At 45.6% G+C, this 20,762-nt stretch overlaps 1 long non-coding RNA gene across 2 annotated transcripts; it reads right to left on the reverse strand.

Moving 5' to 3' along the window:
- Window positions 1-2,055: 2,055 nt before the first annotated feature.
- Window positions 2,056-13,987, reverse strand: LOC142796258 (uncharacterized). 2 transcript variants are annotated; one of them, XR_012893666.1, is made up of 4 exons: window positions 13,679-13,987; window positions 13,542-13,609; window positions 10,368-10,518; window positions 2,056-6,939 (listed from the first exon to the last, which is right to left on the reverse strand). It is a non-coding gene; the product is annotated as an uncharacterized LOC142796258 (long non-coding RNA). The 2 variants fall into 2 exon arrangements; XR_012893665.1 differs by having other exon boundaries at window positions 13,542-13,987.
- Window positions 13,988-20,762: the final 6,775 nt, after the last annotated feature.

A 20,762-nucleotide genomic window follows, 5' to 3' on the forward strand; every position in this document is an offset into this window, starting at 1 on the left:
ACCCTAAGGGATATGATCAATTCAGCATGGAAAGAAGGCAGGGTGCCAGAGCAGTGGAAGCTGGCCAGCACGATCCTTATTCCTAAGCCAGGAAAGCCCCCTAACTTGGACAACATGAGGCCAATATCCTTGACATCATGTATCGGCAAGGTCACAGAACATGCCATACTGCACAGGATAAACAAGTACTTGGAAGATAACAACATATATACACACAATATGGTTGGATTCAGGGCAGGGCTATCCACACAAGATGCATTGAAGCTTATCAAACACCAGGTCATTGACAATGAAACCACAGACGTGAGAGCCATTCTGTGCCTAGATCTAGAAAAAGCGTTTGACAACATCCACCACTCATTCATACTCGAAGCAATTTCCAAGCTTGGTCTAGGGAAAGCCTTCTATGACTATGTATGGTCCTTTCTTACAGATCGGAAAGCCGTGATGAAGATTGCAGATATCGAGACCGCAGAAATCGAACTAGAAGCAAGGGGCACGCCACAAGGGGCAGTGATTTCACCAATGCTGTTCAACATTGCCATGATTGGACTGTCAAAAAAATTATCGAGCATTGAAGGATTGAAGCACAGCATCTACGCAGATGACATTACCATCTGGTGCACAGGTGGAAGCGAGGGGCATATTGAGAGCGCTCTGCAAGAGGCGATTGACACCGTAGAAGACTACCTTCGCCCTTCCGGGCTCAAGTGCTCCTCGAGTAAGTCAGAACTTTTGCTTTATCGGACTGCACGCCGGGGACCAAATCCCAGGGGATGGAAGCCGTTAAACCAGATAGACATCCATCTCCGTACAAATCAAGGGGATGCTTTCCAGAGGGTCGACTCCATCAAAGTCCTGGGAATGCTGATAGAGTCTACCGGCGCCAACAGCAAATCTATAGCCAAGTTAACTCGGAAAACAGACAGTGCGGTGCACCTCATACGCAGAGTGGCCAACAAAAGAAATTGGATCAAGGAAGACAACCTCATCAGGTTGATGCATGCGTTTGTTCTAAGTCACTTCACATACGAGGCAGCAATACACAACTGGTCAAGAGCAGAGTCCGAGACACTGAATGTGCTCCTCAGGAAAGTTATCAAGAAGGTCCTGGGCCTACCCATACATACCAGCACCGAGCGTCTGCTTGAGCTTGGCATACACAACACGCTCGAAGAAATGGCAGAAGCCCAAGAGAGAGCACAGTTTGCAAGGTTATCTACTACAAGGTCGGGGAGAATGATCCTGCAGGAGCTGGGCCAAAACCCAATAGCAATCAGACGCAATTACAATGATATCCCTGACAACATCAGGGAGACTATCACGGTATCTCCTATACCGAGAAACATGCATCCAGAACACAACGTCGGAAGAAGAGTAGCGAGGGCCAGGACTATATTTCGTCAAGTCTCAAACGAGGAACGAGGGGTCGTATTTGTTGACGCGGCTTCCTACGCCAATGGGAAAGCGTTTGTGGCAGTGGTTGTCGATGGGGCTGGCCATGTCGTCAACTCAGCGACGGTCAGGACGAAAGACCCAATCATTGCGGAACAAGTGGCCATCGCCTTAGCACTCAAGATGGATAACATTGAAGTGGTCTACAGTGATTCCATGGCAGCACTACGGGCGTTCGCCAAGGGGACGGTCTGTGAACAAACGCCGAAAATACTGCAAGGCAAGAACATAACACATCATCTTCTGAGTTGGTTCCCAGCTCACCTTGGACAAATCAACGATTCCCCTCCCAATCTCAACGAAGCAGCACACGAGGCGGCGCGAGAACTCTCCAACCGCGCCTCCCCGGGGATGCGTTCTACCGGTGAAGGGGATAACCGGGAAATTCTTACAACATATAACGAGCTCACTAAACATTTCTACCTGTCTAGAAGGATTTTCCCTCCACCTCACAAAAATCGAACCCGGCCCCAAGCACTTACATTAAGGCTTTTGCAAACGCGGATGTACCCTACTTTGAAAATGTTACACATCATGTACCCTGACCTATACCCAAGTAATCTTTGTCCACATTGTGGGGAAATAGCTTCATTAGAACACATGCTCTGGCAGTGCACCAAATTCGCTCATTTATCGCACATCACCTCTGCCAGATGGGAGGCGGCAATCCGCAGCTCATCCTTGGCAGATCCGCTCTGGGCTGTCCACCAAGCCCACGAGGCGGCTGAGGAGCTTGGCATCTCAGTCCCCACGTGGGAGCTGCCCGCAACACAGTGATCTGTGTTTTGGAGGACCAAATAAAAGTTTATCCAATCCAATCCAATCACATATACAAAATGCACAAATGTGTGTGAACATTTGTTCGATGTGATTGTGGCAAGACGGTGTGACAAGACTTCTCCAGAAATAATACTATGCAAACAAAAGCTTTTCTTTTTTTTAAGTGTAGGTGGCTTTGGCGGCTGCATTTCCGATGGAGGCGGAAATGTTGTAGGCCCCTGTACTCAGATCTGGGTGCACGAAAAGGAACCCCAGGTGGTCGAAATTTCTAAAGCCCTCCACTACGGCGTCTCTCATAATCATATGATGGTTTTGGGACTATAAACCCCACAAATCAATCAATTAAAGTGTAGGCGTATGTGTATTCAAGGAAAGATAACTAAATCAGTGCTTATACTGAGGAAGATACAAAAAATATACAACTGCATTGCGTCATAAAAACATAAGACTAACACGTGTAGTGCAACCATGAACAGCGGTGAAATTGTGCAGTGAAGGTGTGAACAAGTTGCGCAAAAATGAGCTGACATGAGTATACCAATAACGAACAGACAGCGAGGATGTACAACTCCAACTGCAAAAATCTAAAACTGCAATGCTTACTTGTGGAACGGTGGTGACTACCTGCTGTAATGATGAGAGTGCACTTCCTAAGTCAACACACTGAAACATGTGGTTCAAGTACGATTTTATCAAAAGTAGTGGTGTGCCGCTAATACCATGTAGTTGTAGTTTTTATAGTAAGGTGGCATGATGAATCTGATCAAACGTCTTTTAAAATTTGATGCAAATGCCAACAGATATCTGTTTTGATTCAAAATCCTTAAGATAGAAAGATTTCATTTTGGTTCAGTAGTGCAGATTTATTTGATCTGCCGTGTAGAAAATCATACTGCAATTAATTTTTTCAAGTTTGAAGGCTCACACAATTTTATTATTCGTTTATAAATATTATTCATGGGGTTTTTTAAATAATTGGCGATACGGAATCGGCCTCTAAACTGACAACTGATTCTTATCACCCTTTTTATGCAGGACAACTTCAGAGATCTGCATCATTTTAGAAAAGCAGCCCGTCGTTATTGCAACGCTTTATATGTGCGCAAGCAATAGGGCCATGGTATCAAGCACAAGCTTTAGCGGCTCGATATGTATATCTTCAAGATCCTTAGCTCTGCTGTTTTTAAAGACTTATAAATATCTCACACTTCATGTTCGTCCGTTCACTCTAAAAAATACTCTGCCTGTGTTCCTGAATACCATAGGTATAAGGAGAAATGTACTGTCCGGGACTATCTGCATCAAAAAAAAAACTTTGTGAAGTTTTCAGAAAAATCTTTACCGCAAATATGTTTAACATTTATAAGGGGATCATCGACAGTCGATGGTGGCTGCGTATGGTTTAACAGTTTATTTAGTTCTTTCCCACACATTTGCTGCTTCATCACAGTATTCGGGAAACTGTTCATGTAGAAATTTTTCTTTTCAATTCTAAGAGGTCGTTTTGTTCCTATATCGCTTGAATATTTCGAAGTCGGTGTCTAGTCTGCTCTTGACAAATTTTTGAACAGTCTTGTTTTTTGCCTAATTCTACTCGCCCATTCACAATTCACCTATAGTTTACGACTCTCACTCTGCTTTACAGTCTTGGTTTCTAGTATAAAGCAGTCATGGCAAATTTGTTTAACAGTGGCGATGAATTCCTCGTAAGCTGCGTCAGAAGTTTCACCACACCTAACTTGTTCCCAGTCACCATTTCGAATCTCTAAAAGGAAGGCATGAAATGTTTGAGTGGTTCTTTACTGAGCTTTTATGTTTGATTGTGCGCGCTGAAACGTTTGTTTTGCTGATGTTTTTGCCAGCATGTAAACAGGAAAATAGTCGCTGATACCAGAGAACAAGGCTCCACGTTTTTGTGCTGAAGTTTGTGATAAACACGTCAAGAAAAGATGCCGAGAAAGAAGTGACGCGTGTCGCAGTACCACCTCAAAGCGCATATCATTTGATTCAACATTACTGCGGCTTCATTATGGGAAGGTTGCAACTGATCTATGGTAATATCGCCCCCCTCGTATTATTTTCTATCTATTGTCATTGGTATATCCCAGAAGCTTGTCTAAACCGTGTCGGCAGAGTTCGGAGTAGTGGCGCCTTCGGGACCGTGTTGGCATCACCCGTCTTCGTAACACTAGTTACAAAATCAAAGTGGTGGACAAACGTCTATGCTATGTCATCGGCACCGAGGCGCCCAGTAGCCATTTTGAGTGCGTTGCCGGGGCAGGTGAAAGGAGCATCGTATATATTTTGTTACACAGAAGATGATGTCTGCTGGAGTGAAGTTCAGCCTGAATTGTCCGCCTTATGCGGCAACGGTTGTCAAACATGTAGCACGAAGGCGAGAGCTGATACGAGGCAGACGGAACCAACAAGTGGCTTCCGGTAAGCATGAAGATAACCCGGATGGTGATCCGTCACTTTTGTTGGAAGTACATACATTGCCTATCCCCGTAATAATCCGCAGATGGCGGACACGTGTTAGTTTGTGTCTGAAATGACGATGAAATTCACACAGGAGAGGTGTTTAGTGATCTCTAGCTGTTTTTCATCGCATAGCCATGCTCCTCGAAAAGGCCTGGTACACCAGTGGTAAGAAGCTTGTATACAAGTGTGCACCTCTGTTTGATGCGCGTTGTGATGAATCCGTGCTGCTACTTTGTGTGTGCACCACCGCTCAGTGAAAATCATTGAGCTGCCATGTTTTTTGCTTAAGTAGGTATATTATAAGAACTTGTGCATCAGCAGTGCTAACAAGGGTGTGGGCAACAGGCCTGTGTGCAAGTTAATCATTGGATATTCAGAAAGGTGAGATTAGGGGGTTCATAATAAAAGGTCGGTGTGACTCCTAGTTACCTGCAGCTCACCTTAAGGGAAAGCTTGCACTTTTAACCGTTAATGTTAATTGGTGCAAAAAACAGCTCTCTTACTGGCCCTGCACGGCAGGTCAAAAAGTCGTGTCTATATATACGGGATTGTCAAAGTGCAGTCGATTAAAGCGTTCAGTTTGTTCAGGTGCCGTTTTATTCTGCATTCGTTGTGTGCGCGTGTTTGTTTGTATGTTAATCGATGTGTCACCAATTCTGCTGTCATTTGATAATCAATAAATTTGTGAACTCTTTAGGTGAATTCACCCGTCAACTTTTATTTTTAACCACCTGAAAGGACTCCCAGAAATCAACTCCAAAACATTGTGAAGGCAGTAAAAAATCACTCTCTCTATACTCGCTTATAACATGAGTGGGGTAAATAATCACTGCCCTTCCTGCGTTCAAAAACTCATTTAGAACAAGAGTGAATTTTTATTTCAATGGGTAGTGGTAAAAAAAAACAGAAAAGGTATTGCGCTAGAGGACAAGTGGTTTACGCAGTTGTTGAGGTTGTTTCAGGTTATTTGTGTTTAGTTTGTGTGAACACGAGCATCCCCTATGAGTGCCCGAAGTCCTCACTTGTTATGCGCATTTTCTTTGCCTTATGAAGAAGCGTATCCTGCTTAGAGCGGCTCTGAAATTGTGTAAAATGTTTGCAGTGTTTTTTATATTCTTTGAGACAACGCGCTGGCACACTTGCGCGTCGCTTTTCTCCGTAGGAATGCTGAAAAGTTCGCCAACTAAGTAAAGGGTTTCGAAAAGCTTTTCATCGCTCGATTGGCGTATGCATTTTATTTCAATGTTTTGGTTTCGTGAAAACTCTTCTGAAGCTGTGAGCCGCTGCTAATGATCACAGCTCTACTTTTTCAGTATTGCACCGCCTGCAGTTAGTTTCGCGTTCGCTTCGTTTAGCTTCCTATTTTCTCTGAGTTCTTTCTGTTCTTTCCTTGTTTTTTTTTCAAGCTTTTTCATTTATCGATTCCAAAATTTGTCAAAATTCCTGAATTTATTCTTTGAAATTGCGCACTTCTTTCTTGATTTTTTCTCGAAAATCTTCTGGCATCGTTTCCAATTTACAACATAGAAACAAAAGAAACCTTTCATGCACATGCTAATTATAAGGGGCAGCTAGCAAAGGCAGCAAACGAGAAAGGTCTCACGTAACTAGCAAAGGAAAAAAGATGCTATCGCACAGCAGAAATACAGAGCGTGCTTAAAATGGCTTGCTTGCGCAGCCCCGCTGCTGCCAAGTGAAAATACATCGGCGTTTCATGGCATTTTGTAACGGCAGCTGGAGAGATCCCCTGGTGGGGGCGTCGTCGTCAGCTTTCTGCTTCGTAGGCGCTGCTTTCTTTTTCTTCGGTGATTTGCGTTAGCCGACTGGTATCTGAAGTATAAATACAGAGCGTGCTCAGCACGGCTTGCTTGTGCTGCCCCGCTGCTGTTAAGTGACAATCCGCCGGCGTGTCAGGGCTTTTTGTAATGGTTGGTGCACGGATATCCTGGTGGATGTCTCGCGGTCAGCTCCTGCTTTATAGGCGCTGTTTTCTCTTGATTCAGTGATTCGCGCTAGTCGAATGGTGTCGGCCAAAGAAATACAGAGCGTGCTTAGCACGGTTTGCTCGCACTGTTCCCGCTGCTGCCAAGGGACAATTCACTGGCGTTGCAGGGCCTTTTGTAGCAGTAGCTGGACGGATCCCCTGGTTGGTGTGTTGTCAGCTCCATGCTTCGTAGGCGCTGCCTTCTCTTGTTTTGGTGAATTGCGCTAGTCAACTGGTATCTGCTGAAGAAATGCAGAGCATGCTTAGCACTGCTTGCTTGCGCTGCCCTAGCTGCCACCAACTGAACTTTTTATAGTTCTTAAATTTTGAAGGACCAGTTGTTTTTATTGAGGTTGCTGTAAATCTGCTATATTATTTTTAGGAGTCCTTGGCAGTGCTCGCGTCAGGCGAACAACCAATTTACTATAGCTGTTTCTTTTAATTCAATAAAAATCATACTGGTTACATGAAAAAGGCATTAAAACAGTTTATGCTAAAAGTTGGTGCCAATTGAGTCTTATAAATATATATAATCACATGCTGTGACAGTAACTGTTAAGGATGTGTTAGCACAAGATTCTCCCATTACTGAGAACAAGCACAAAACACCTGAGAGACACCGTATGTATGCATCACGGTTAAATGAGGTTTCAAGTTTTTGAAAAATAAGGACTACTTTTAAGTGACAACTCCTACTTCTGTGAAGTAAGCAGAGGAAAAATCGAGGATGCAATTTTTTCTACCGACTGTACGTTTAAACCCGAAGTATGGTTGTGGTGTGGTGTCGCAGCACGCGACAACGCATTGTTGTAGCTGCGATTTCCAAACTCTGTTTTAAAGATACACATCCTGCTGAAATCATAAAAGTATGCTCCATTTCGTCCCTTAATGAAAGGGTCTGTCTAAATGAGGGATTTACGTCACACGAAACAAGTAATCAATTCCTATATCCATTCTTTTAAACTGTAACTAATTACAGACATCAAATATAGGCTCAATAAAATATGTAGTCAATGACAGAAATGCATTCAATTAGTAAAACTCGCTGTTGGGCTCGTTGGTGCATGTCAGAATTAAGTACTTAACTTCGCGCCAAATGCACAATCACAGTGCCCGTGCTTCCTATGTGTTTTGTTTCTTTGTGTGGTGGTGAATTTGGCTCAAAACTGATTATTTAATTTATAAGTAATTGATTATTTAGCATTGTTTTCGTTCAGAAGATTTTATCATATACTACCATGCGTTATTGTGCACCCTGCACGACGCCCATTTTTCTATGGTCAGCATAATAGTATTAAACCTTGTTCACATGTTATTTTTTTGTAACCCTTCATACTGCTGGCAGATTTTAATCTTCCGAACATAACCTGAAACCTTCATCCTTCTTTGCCCGCTCTTTCAAGTCATAGGCTATTGCTGAGGTTTTTTTCACAGCTAGTAATACAACCAAAACGTGTACCGATGTTAATGTGTAGACTTCACCTCTCGTCATAGCTCTTGATTTGAAAAGTGCATTTGACACTATGTTCTAAGAGCTGATCTTATCTGAGCTAAATGACATTGGTTGTGGGCAAAATAAATATGACCACGTTTGCTCTTTTCTAACCTCTGGCATTGCTAAAATAGGCCTATTCTACACATGCTAAGATCCGTTCCCTATGCCCAATAGAGACATAGCACAAGGGGCGATACTATCTCTTCTTCCCTTCAACATCAGCATGAGACACTTAGCAAGGAGACTAAACGGCGTTTCAGGGCTAGGGTACGCGTTCTATGCGTATGATATTACCCTATGGGCCTACAGTGGCTCTTTGGGACAAAAAGAGCAAATCCTACAAGATGCAGTAACTACTCTCGACGACTTCGCTTATCAGAGCGGACTGAGCTGTGCTCCCCATAACTGTGGATTTATAAGAATCCAAGGCAGAGGCCTCCGCATCTACGAGCCGGTCAACCTCTTTCTAGGAGATCACAAGAAAAACGAGGTACACAAAATGCGAGTCCTCGGACTGTGGCTACAAAGCAACAAGTGAGTGGACCACACAATCAAAACCCTCAGAACAACGTTGAAGTGGATCTCCCGTACGATTTATCGAGTCACCTATAACGGAAAGGTTTCAAGAAAGCTGAGACGCTCCGGCTGGTTCAGGCTTTTGACCTCAGTCGGCTAACATATACCCTTCCTTTCCAGGAGATCAATAAAACCGATTAAAATGCCCTAGATGCGTCGATACAAACAACGTACAAGGCGGCTCTCGGCTTACCACTTGAAACGTCCACAGACCGTCTCGAAGCCCTCGGTGTACACAATTTTTATGAGGAGTTACACGCAGCAGTGCTCTATTCTAATTAGGAGAGGTTTACCTTAACCACTACTGTATAAAAAATGCTACGCCGCGTAGGTTACCTAGCTCGTCCTCAGTATGCTGAAGAGGAACAGAAGTCCATGGCTAAACAGCTACGTGGAAAAGATTCTAGTATTCTCCATCCAGAAAACATGAGCCCTCGTTATCACAAAGGTCGTAGGAGTGCGAGATCTCACAAGTTACACCAGCAATTCGGGAACAATCCGAACACGGTGTACACAGATGTCGCCTATTCGGCACGAACAAGTACGCACTCGCAGTGGCAGGAGCGGCCCCGGGTCAAAGCCTTCTGACTTGCGCCACGGCATGAGCCGCGTCCGCAAATAACGCTTGGGCTTTAGCTATCGCGCTTGCTAATAAAGCTAAAGATGTTCTGGGACGATCGTCTCTTGTTGTCACCGATTTCGTGGTCGCATGTAGACTCTTTCTCACAGGAAGACTACCACACAACACCATTAGCCTATTCGGACCAGACCTAACGCAGGATCATGCTATCATCAGGTGCCCGGGTCACGCAGGACTCGATGGCAATGAGAGAGCGGACGGCACAGCTCGTGTTTTAACCAACCGAGCGGCCTACCACTCCAACGACAGTCCCTTTTTACCGCGAGATATCCTTTAGAACCAACGGCTTGGGCGACAAAGGTACACTGTAGCACAAACTGCTTTACCGAGCTGGAATTCTTAAGACTGGCGCCGATGCAAACAAACAAATATCCAACTCTTTCGTTGAAGCTTGCCATTCACCCTGTGGTGTACAGCGATAAATGTCCGTGGTGCGGAGGCAGGCCCAATCTCGCCCACATAACGTGGGATTGTCAGAACAGGCCAACCGAAACTAACTCACCGCCAATAGCTGGTAAAATTTCCGCAAGGGAGCAGTTGGAGACTTTGCTTGCCAGCGAGGACATGGGGGTGCAACTAGCGCTCCTCGACCAGGCACAGCGGGCCGCTAAAGCTAGTGTAGCCCTGGAATGGGGGCCCTACCCACATGCTCCGCGTATCTTTTTTTCCTTGTTTCTTTTTCAAATAAACATTTTGATATGTTTTGAAATCCTAACTCAATTATAAGCTAGATATTAGATACTTGCCTTGTATAGGTGATTACTGCAAATCTGCAATTTGATTTATTTATTCATCTTTTTATTCACCATTCTTTAAATCTTGCGAAGGGTTGGCACGCGAAGAATCGACCAGTCGGGTTAGGTTTTGTAACTTTACAGATTAATTTTAAAGGTTACTTCGAAACAATATTATATGTTATAGATCAGGTCATTATCAGACGGAAGGGCATCACATACATTGTTGAGCACTATGCGATGCGCCGCCATGGTGGTGTAGTGGTTAAGGTACTCGGCTGCTGACCCGAAGGTCGCCGGATCAAATTCTGGCTGCGGCGGCTGCATTTCCAATGGAGGCGGAAACGATGTAGGCCCTTGTGCTCAGATATGGCTGAAAGTTAGAGAACGCCAGATGGTCGAAATTTTTGTAGCCATTCACTACGGCATCTCTCGTAATAATATGGTGGCTTTGGGACGTTAAACCCCACATATCAATCAATTACTATGCACAATTAGGAACATTGACAAAGCAGGTAAACAGAATTTCGATGCGTGCATGTGGCAACAAAAACAATGACTTGACTAATAATATAGTTGTAGAAGGGTTGATAGGTGCGCTCTTTGGTAAATATTTATGAGGAATATTGGGAGTACAAACTAATGAGACGCAAAAAAAGGAGACAAACGAGCGCCGCCTGAAAATTGGTTTATTCAACGAAAATAACATATACCAAAAAGACAAGAAAGCTAACTACAAACAAAAAGGTTGCACGGCGATCAAGTGTCGTCCAGAAACAATATTTCACAATCTAAAAGTGATATCGATGGTGAGCTGATACAACTCTCAATATTTAGGAGCGAAGCTTTTTAAGCATGGGTTGAGCATCCCGTCGTGTGATATGTAGCCACCTCTCGTTAGTTTTTGATTCGGCTGTAGAGGGTGGTACTTGTACATATATAGAAATACATAAAAGCCGAAAATGAAAATAGCAGGATACTAGAAGACATTACTTGTAGTATGATAAATATTAAAAATTACAGCATATCTAAGGAGTGAATGATTATAAGTGGGGCGAAGCGTCCGTCAATGAATCCACGCTTCCGTCCGTTCATCCGTGCATCCATCCGTTCATCCATTTGTGCGTCCATCTACGCCTCCTCCATTCGTCTTCTCGTGCGTTCATCTGTGCGTCCGTCCATTCATCTCACCATGCGTCCGTCCCAGCGTTTGCCCATGCGTCCATTCATTTGTTCGTGCGTCCGTCCCTGTGTCCATCCAAGCGTCCGGGGGCCATTCCATCCATTTGTCCGTTCATTCGTGCATCTGTCCATGCGTCCGTACATTCGTGCGTGCGTTTGTTCATGCCTCCATTCGTTCATTTGTGCGTTCGTTCATGCGTCCGTCCGTCTGTACATTTGTCAAACAGACAGACAAACAGACAGACAGACAGACAGACAGACAGACAGACAGATGACAGATGGACGCGGCCAGCAGATGATTCACGCTTTGCCGATAAACACTATGATAAACGCAAGGTGGGGGTGTCCTGCCCTCGAAGACGAAACCCCGATGTGTGAGTGCGCGAATAAACAAGAATGACATCACATGAAGACGTTGGTGATCGCGTGTTCGTCTGTGGCACCGTATGCTAGGGGTGCGGGGTAGTGAAATGAAAGCCATTTTGGCGCGCACGCGCGTTCAGAAGGTCGGTCGATGGACGGCTGCAGAGCGGCATGCGCGTAAGCCGGAAGCGTGCCGTGAAGCTCCGTGGCGGCGCCAACACGATATTTGCGTAGAATAAAGGGAGGCGGCGTGGCAGTGGCATGCGGACCCAGCTTCGCCCCACTCTCCATCATTCAAATCGTTGATTTTCCGTCATGTTTTTAATAAAAGGGCTTCCGCAATCTCTCTAGTTTTGTGTCACGATTGGTTGTATAGCATAGACGTGCACGTAAATTGAGGTACGAGGCCACACTTTGTGCAATGGGCGGACAAATGTAGAGGAAGGGCCGACTTCAGCGCATTGTAGTGTTCTCGTAGGCGAACGTTCCGGCAGCGCTCAGTCTGTCTGATATACTGCCTTTCACAGAAGAGTGGATACGTTCAAGCACGTTTGACCAACAATTGGTGGAACACTTGGTATGCTTAACACCGCAACCTTTCTTTACGAGACCTTCCAGTAATCTGCTTTGGATTAAATTGTAGAACACATTTTGTGCAATTTTCTACAGGCGCAAAAACAACGTGAAGGTCAATGTTTGCGCCCGCAGGGGCGCCCGCGCAAGTAGGCGTTTGGTGTGTAGCGGCACCACGGACCCGAGCTAACGGGGGAGTTTCTACTCCCTCCCACGCCTAGCCATGCGTGGCTTTGCCGTGTCCGGGGAAAAGGGAATCCTGGGGGTTGAGCCGACGCTGGGTGATTGGACCTTTAAGGCCCCCCGGCAGAGGCGACACACCCCTTTGGCCCCGGCTTCACGTAGACGGCACCCCTGGGCTGACCCACCCAGGGGAAATCGGCAGTCGCCTTTTCCTATCTCTCTCTCCCTACATCTTCGTCTTTTGTTGTCACTTTACATCTTTCCTGTCTTCTCCTCACTTCATTCTACTTCCAATTTTTCCTGGCGGCAAGGGTTAACCTGGTGTAAATATCCAAACTTGGATAGATATATTAGGTTATGGCAGTGGCGTACTACTGGCGTTGTGCAGACATGTTTACATGTTCTGCGACGTCCCCTTGTTGGGCTCCGTGGTGGGTGGTAGGCGCCATTACTGAAGGAACTGCACTTTTCTATGGGATCACGAAACCCCTTATCCATTGATCGCCCCTTCAAAAGGTGGCGCACCAAAGCAAATGTAATGCCAATTTCAGAAAAAGAAGACCATTTCCCTAAGTACCACGTTAATCATTGCGAAAGCTTGGACAAAAAAACTCGCAACATCTCCCCATTCCTCGTGTCCAGGTGCCTAACCGAGACTATCGGAACTGGCTATAAGGCTACAAAGATGGCAAGCGGAGACTTGCTAGTGGAAGTTAAAGACAAGACACAGTTTCAGAAACTAGAAAAATTAGTAGCATTTGGGGACAAGCCCGTAACCGTCTCTGCGCACCGACCGATGAACACTGTCAAAGGCGTTGTGTCAGACGATGACCTAAAAGACCTAGCAAATGATGAGCTTCTGGCTGGCTGGAAGGACGAAAACGTCGTGCACGTACAGCGTATCGTAGCGAGAAGAGAAAACAAAGAAATTCCAACCAAGCACATAATTGTGACCTTCGGGTGCTCCACATTACCGCAAGAATTAGTTACCGGCTATCTAAAACTGTCTGTGAGACCCTACATTCCGAATCCGCGGCGCTGCTTCAAGTGCCAAAGATTCGGACATGCTTCTCAGAGTTGCCGTGGGCAGCTTACCTGTGCACGGTGTGGTATCACAGGCCACTCTTCAGATGATGACTGCAGGCCGAACCCCACTGTGCGAACTGCGATGGAGAACACGCGGCTCATTCTAGATCCTGCACAGCATGGAAAAAAGAAAAAGAAATTATTACCATTAAAGTCACCCACAACATCAGTTTCCGCGAAGCAAGGAATCGGGTCTCCCGTTTCTATGCAACAAAATCATTTGCTGAAGTGGTGCAACAGGGGGCAGCACCACAACAGCATCAGGTGGCCGCCGAAGCTACGCACAGCGTGCTGGAGCGACCGCCGCTTGCCCCTACTGCGGGAGCAGCCAAGGCTGCTCCGGCCTTACTCAACAAGGCCCCACCACGGGCGTCGACATGCATTGGCACGAGCCAAGGCAACGGGCAGACTGCGGGAACCCCGTCGACGTCCGGTGTAGAGGGTTTGAAGGCTTCGTATCTTGAGTCGAAGCCCACAACGCCCACGGATCGCTCGGCAGAGCGACGGTCCAACGCTTCTCATGAAGCTATAGACACAACCGCCAGTCAAACGGCGCATGCAGCGCCGAAGGAGCGGCGAGTTTCTCTCGACCGCTCCAAAAAGATAAAAGACAAATTACAGGGCCTCCAAAAAGCCCTGTGAAATAAGTATCGTTTTCTATAACCTGAAAGGTTATGGTACCATTCTGTTTTGACTTTAGTATCACACGCATGTCACCAAGGTTTTATTGCCAACAAATCAATTCTTACTCCATTTTTCTGCTCAAGTTCACTGCCCAAAATGGCTTTTCTCCTCCATTAGAATTGTAGAGGACTTATTCACAACATATATGACATAAAAGATTTGCTGGGAGAAAAACACACCAACTTCCTCAGAGGTTTTACCGTAGTACGGCGCGATCGCGTCCACGCTAGCCGGTTGTCCGGTGGCGTGGCTATTGTCGCCAAAAGTGGAATTGCAGTGAGAGAGATCACCATCAACAGTCACATCGAGGCCGTAGCCGTCACCATTTTAGCTCACAAAACTATCACCATATGTTCCATTTATATCCCCCCACACACGCATGTTTCAATTAAAGATGTAGAGCATATTTTGGACCAACTGCCTGAACCGTTTGTTATCGCAGGGGATTTTAACGCGCACGGAATGCTTTGGGGAAGCAGTACAACTGACACCAGAGGACAAATCCTCGGAGATTTTATTCTGAACAATGACGCATGTCTTTTAAATACTGGTAGCGTCACCTACTGCTCCCCAAGCACACGAGCCACTAGCTGCTTAGATCTAGCGCTGTGCTCACCTTCGCTCTTTTGCGAACTAAAGTGGAGCGTGATAGATAATGTCTATGGCAGTGACCATATGCCTGCTCTCATAAAATTAACACAAACCCTCCCCACCACTCAATCCCGACCACCGCGTTGGAAACTACATCTGGCAGACTGGCCACTGTTCACTGAAAAAGCTGCCCTAGAAAAAGAGATGCTTGAGGGCCTAAGCATAGAGGAAATGAACGAGACAGTAACCGCCTGCATACTTGCGGCAGCCGAACAAACTATACCACAATCCTCCGGCATTATAAAGAAAAAACTTAAACCCTGGTGGACAAAAGAGTGCACACAAGCTAAAAAATGCAATAAAAGGTGTGGGGCATTTTTCGTAAACATCCTACAGGAGAGAATCTCCTAGCATTTAAAAAGGCGAGAGAAAAGGCAAGATTTATTCGGAGGCAGGCTGAAAAACTCTCGTGGAAAAAGTACATTTCATCCATCAACAGCTCCATCCCATCTAAAACAATGTGGGATCAGGTGCACAAGTTTACCGGCAACTAAAGTTTATATACCATCCCCATTCTCTCAACCCCTGGCATCCAGACAACTTTAGGCGAACAGGCAGACCTACTAGCGCAGCACTTTTGCGCTATTTCGAGCTCAGCAAACTATTCGGCAGCTTTCCTAAAACATAAACAATCTACAGAAAAGCAAAAGCTTCCTATTACAGGTTATCACGACAGATCATACAACTCCCCCCTAACCCTGCAGGAAATCAACAGAGTCCTTTCTCAAGGTAAAAAAAACAGCACCTGGCCCAGACAAAATACATTACCAAATGCTCGCCCATTTGTCCCAGGAAGCGGTGAAGGCATTGCTGCACTTCTTTAACGCTATTTGGATCACTGGCAGAATGCCAACAGAGTAGAAAAAAGCCATTATAATTCCATTTCTCAAAGCCGGAAAAAACCCTACATTACCAACAAGCTACAGGCCCATAGCACTTACAAGTTGTATGGCGAAATCCTTCGAAAGCGTTATTAATATTAGGCTAACATACATCCTAGAAACCGATAACTTGATAGATGTTCACCAATGTGGTTACAAGAAAGGATGTTCCACCACCGATCACCTCGTTCGCCTTGAACATACAGTACGAGAAGCTTTCCTGTACAAGCAGCACTGCTTAGCAGTATTTTTCGATCTTGAAAAGGCATATGACACAACGTGGAAGTATGGTATTTTACGAGACCTGGCAGATCTTGGAATTCGCGGAAGGATGCTCAACTGATTGTCCGACTTCCTATCGAACCGAACCTTTCAGGTTCGTTTGGGCACCACACTTTCAGGAACTTTTACTCAAGAGAACGGTGTGCCTCAGGGCTGTGTCTTAAGCACAACTCTCTTTGTCGTCAAAATGAACTCTGTGAACCAGGTCATACCATCTACTCTTATGCACTCACTTTATGTGGATGATCTCCAAATAGCGTGCCGGTCATCTAACATGGCGACGTGCGAGCGACTGATTCAAATAGCACTAAACAAGCTAACACAATGGGCTAGCAAAAATGGCTTCCGGTTTTCTGAGGAAAAGACGGTTGCTGTAGCGTTCTCCCAGAAACGAGGCTTACAACCAGACCCCGTACTGAAAATAAATGAAACAGTATTGCCAATAAAACAAGAACAGAAGTTTCTGGGGGTCGTATTTGATAAGAAGCTCAATTTTCTTTCACACATTAATAATCTCAAGGTGGAATCCAGCAGCGCCCTCAATGTCCTCAAAGTCTTGTCCCGAAAGCACTGGGGTTCCGACCGTAAGTGCCTCCTGCTCATCTACCGCTCTTTAGTACGCAGCAAATTAGACTACGGTAGTATAATCTACGGTTCAGCAAGAGACTCGTACCTTAAGCGCCTGGACCCTGTCCATAACTAAGGGTTACGCCTTGCAACAGGTGCCTATCGAACCTCACCTATTTCGAGCTTATACGCGGAAAGTAACGAACCATCCTTGGAATATAGGAGAACAAAACTAATGCTCACGTATGTCCTTAGAGTTCGTTCTTCAGCAGATCATATATGCCACAGCATTGTCACACGCTGTGACCTAAGACAACACTACGCCAACAAACCAAACGTAATTAAGCCACTAATACTAAGATTTGAAAAAAAATTTCATGCCCTGAATATTCCTAACGAAGCACTCTCCATTGCCAGAAGACCACCCAGTTTGGCCCCATGGAGTGATTTCTCCAAATTCTTGGATTTTTCACTCACACATATAAAAAAACAAAACACTCCACGTGAACTAATACTACAAGAATTCCTTACATTACAACAAACGTACAACACTTACGAAGAATTTTATACTGATGGTTCGAAGACATCTGCTTATGTCGGAAGCAGTGTGGTAGGAGCAACACATGACCAAATAACTAGATTACCGCAGTTTGTATCCATCTACACCGCTGAGTGCTATGCGTTATGGATGGCAGTACAATACATTGTAAGCTCAAAACATAAAAAGCCGTGATATTTACAGACTCGTTAAGCGTGCTGAAAAGTCTCAATTATAAATCTCAATATGAGCCATTCATAGGCGATATTTTAAACATGCTATCCCACACACCTGATGACCACACCATACGCCTCTGTTGGGTCCCAAGTCATGTCGGGATCCCAGGCAATGAAAGGGCAGACCAACTAGCTGCAACAGTAAAAGAGATACGCGAATCAAAAACCAACATACCTGCCGGAGATGGGATTCAAGCTGTTCGCCGGGCCACCACCTTTCACTGGCAGCAGGAATGGAAATTACAACAAAACAACAAACTTCACCTAATTAAACCTGTTCTTGGTGAATGGAAGACCTGTCTTCATCAAGCGCGTTTTATCGAAGTAGTTATATGTCGACTACGAATAGGTCACACGCACATCACACATAATTACCTATTGGCAGGCGAAGAAGCCCCAACATGCGATAAGTGTCAGGAGCAACTAACTGTAATGCACATTTTAATAGCTTGCCCACATATGGAAACATTAAGAGAAAAACATCTCCGTATGTTTTACAGGTTAAATATTCCCTTTCATCCAATGCTACTCTTGGGCGATGACGCCCTAATACCTATAGCTGATGTGATCAGCTTTTTAAATGAAGCACAACTTCTGAACAAGGTCTAACTACAATAAACTATGCTACCGCTAGACATGGCAAAACTTGACTGATGTGACTCCTAGCACAGCCTCTTCGGAGAGGCATCTGCTGCAGCTCGAATTTACAACGAGGCACTTGCCTCCCTGCCCTTAGGTATAAGGACACGGGTATGGTATTAGTGCAATTTTAAAGCCGTCACGGTTTAACATAACCTCATGCACCAACCATACACATTGACCACCCCGAGCATCACACACATAATCTTAGAAGAGATATATACTTCGCGCGTCTACGGAGCCAATCCTTTTAGGCCTTTATACAGCCACGCTTCACCGCTCATCATATTCATATGTCATCGCCGTTAAGACATTTCGGAGTCATTGTCATAGCCCTGTTTGCTGTAAGTATTCTCACCATGAGTCTGGCGCAGCATAGCCTTAGTTGCTCTTGCGCCACAAAACCCAACATAACTAACTAACTCAATGTTTGCATCTTTTTCATAGGATTTTTTTATATACTTTATTATATACCTAGTTTCTTGCACAAGGTCCTACAAGATAATATTTTGCTGTTTCTCAATCTTCAGTTATGTTTTCACACAGAAAACCTATGCTGGTCTAGCTCTCCTCTTTCAAGGAAAGCAATCCTTGATTACTCTTTTTTTTGCATTATAATGAAGTAAAATAGGATATTACGATTAATAGTGGTGTCACGCGGGCCCTTATAATCACGATTCGTGTCGATCAGGATTAACCACGATTAAGATTACGTGCTGCTACACTGTCACATTTATTCGCGATCAGACGTGACCATGATCCAGAATATCGTGATCCGCGCATCGCGATCTGCCCGAGTGATCGCGATTTTTTTGCTGTCTGCACACCCTAGCTGAGCTTGTTGAAAGCACAATAAGCAAAAAAATCATCATAGTTCAATAAAAGTGCTTTAAGACAACTAGATATTTATAAAAAACCAAATTCTAAACCGCTTAAAGTAAAACAATATCTAAAATAACGCAGATTTTAGGATTCGCATCGACAGCATGTAGTTACGGAAGAAGCAGACAGCAAGCAAACGACAAGCAGTCGACCGTTTCCTTCAGCGCTTATAGTTCAACTCACGCTACGTCAGAGCTGTTGGATCACCTAAAAGCAAACTGATTATAGCGTCGCAAGCCTTTAAACTTTGTCACAACGCACGTGCACTTCGTGGTCGAATGAAGAGAGCTTTACAGTAATTGACCACTAGCAGGAGTGACTGGAACAGACTTCAGGCGCCAGAAGTGAAACACTGGCGCGTAAAACGACATCGGCGCTTCGCTGCAACTACACGGCTACGAGCGGGGGCCATCAGAAATAAAAGCGAAGGTTAAGAATCTGGCACAGCAATAGAGGTAAGTGCTAGGAAAATTTTATCGAGTGATGGATTTATGAAATTACTATCGTAGTGACATGCGGTGTTTTTGACGTTTGAGCGGTTCTTGCACGAGTAACATTGCTGATAAAAGAATGTGTAGATATACCGTACGTTGAGTTTTGTCAGTGGCATATTTTCGAGCGCGCAGATGCCACCTGGTGCATATTGCCACCAGCACGTAGTGGGTCGACGGCAAGAGCGGCTCTCAATCTCGGGGAAAAAGAAGATCGCGTGTCTTCTTCTCTGCTCGAGAGCCAGCCACGACTGACGCATCGTTTTAGAGCTAGCTACCCGGTCGTTCAATAAATCCCCCCAGTACTTGTGACTCATCGTGACAAACTGGTGGAAGGCGCTGGGTAGTCTCACGGATGCTGCAGACCCCCCCAGGAAGCCGTAATACGAGTCCAGTGCCAGTCAATACTCCCGTGCATCGGACCAGCCGCCGAATCAGGGGATTGCCTCCGGAAGTCAACGATACTGCTTCCACCACGTCAACAAACATGACCAGCACTTCGGTACAAACCTTGCCAACCGGCACGGGAAGCACGTCGTCGAACCGCTATACGTTGGAAAGCCCACGGGCACCGACGACGTTCCATGGTACGGAGCACGAAGACGTTGAGGACTGGTTGGCGGACTTCGAGCGCGTAGCCAACTTGAATCAGTGGGACGACGCGGCGAAACTGGGTCGTGTCTACTTCTATCTCGAAGACGGGGCTCGCACGTGTTATCAAAATCGAGAGGAGCAGCTGACGACGTGGCCCGAATTCTTTCGTAGACTTCTGCAGACATATGCCAGCGCTGACCGCCAAGAAAGAGCTGAACGAGCTATTCTTGCCCGCGTCCAGTCGCCAAACGAAACTGTGACCGCGTACGTCGAAGACATGACGCGTCTCTTCCGACGGGCAGATTCAAGAATGACGGAGGACAAGAAGTTGCGTCACTTGATGCGCGGTGTCAAGGACCAGCTTTTCGCCGGCCTCGTGCGAAGCCCTCCGAAGACGGTCGCGGAGGTTTTGTCTGAAGCCGTGACAATGGAAAAAATGCTGCAGCAGCGATCAAACCTCTACGACAGGCGAGTCAGTGGCATGTCCACTGCTGGCATTTTCGCCACCGCTGAGACCAGCAATGACTCCTTACGTGAACTCATCCGTAATATCGTACGTGAACAGTTGCGAAAGGCTGGTGTAACACCTCATCCTACGGTTAGCTCTATTGCAACTGTGATCAAGGATGAGCTGCACCAGGCCCTCCGGGACACATTGCCTCCTGATACAGCTGCGTCAGCTCCTGCTGAATACCACCGTGGGACAACAACCTACGCGGAAGCCTTGAAGCGCCCTGCTGCATCGCCGCCATTGTTCGTTCATCCTGTCCCTGCAGTTTCACTCG

This window comes from Rhipicephalus microplus, chromosome 2 (assembly GCF_043290135.1).
Source record: "Rhipicephalus microplus isolate Deutch F79 chromosome 2, USDA_Rmic, whole genome shotgun sequence".
Classification (NCBI taxonomy): domain Eukaryota; kingdom Metazoa; phylum Arthropoda; class Arachnida; order Ixodida; family Ixodidae; genus Rhipicephalus; species Rhipicephalus microplus.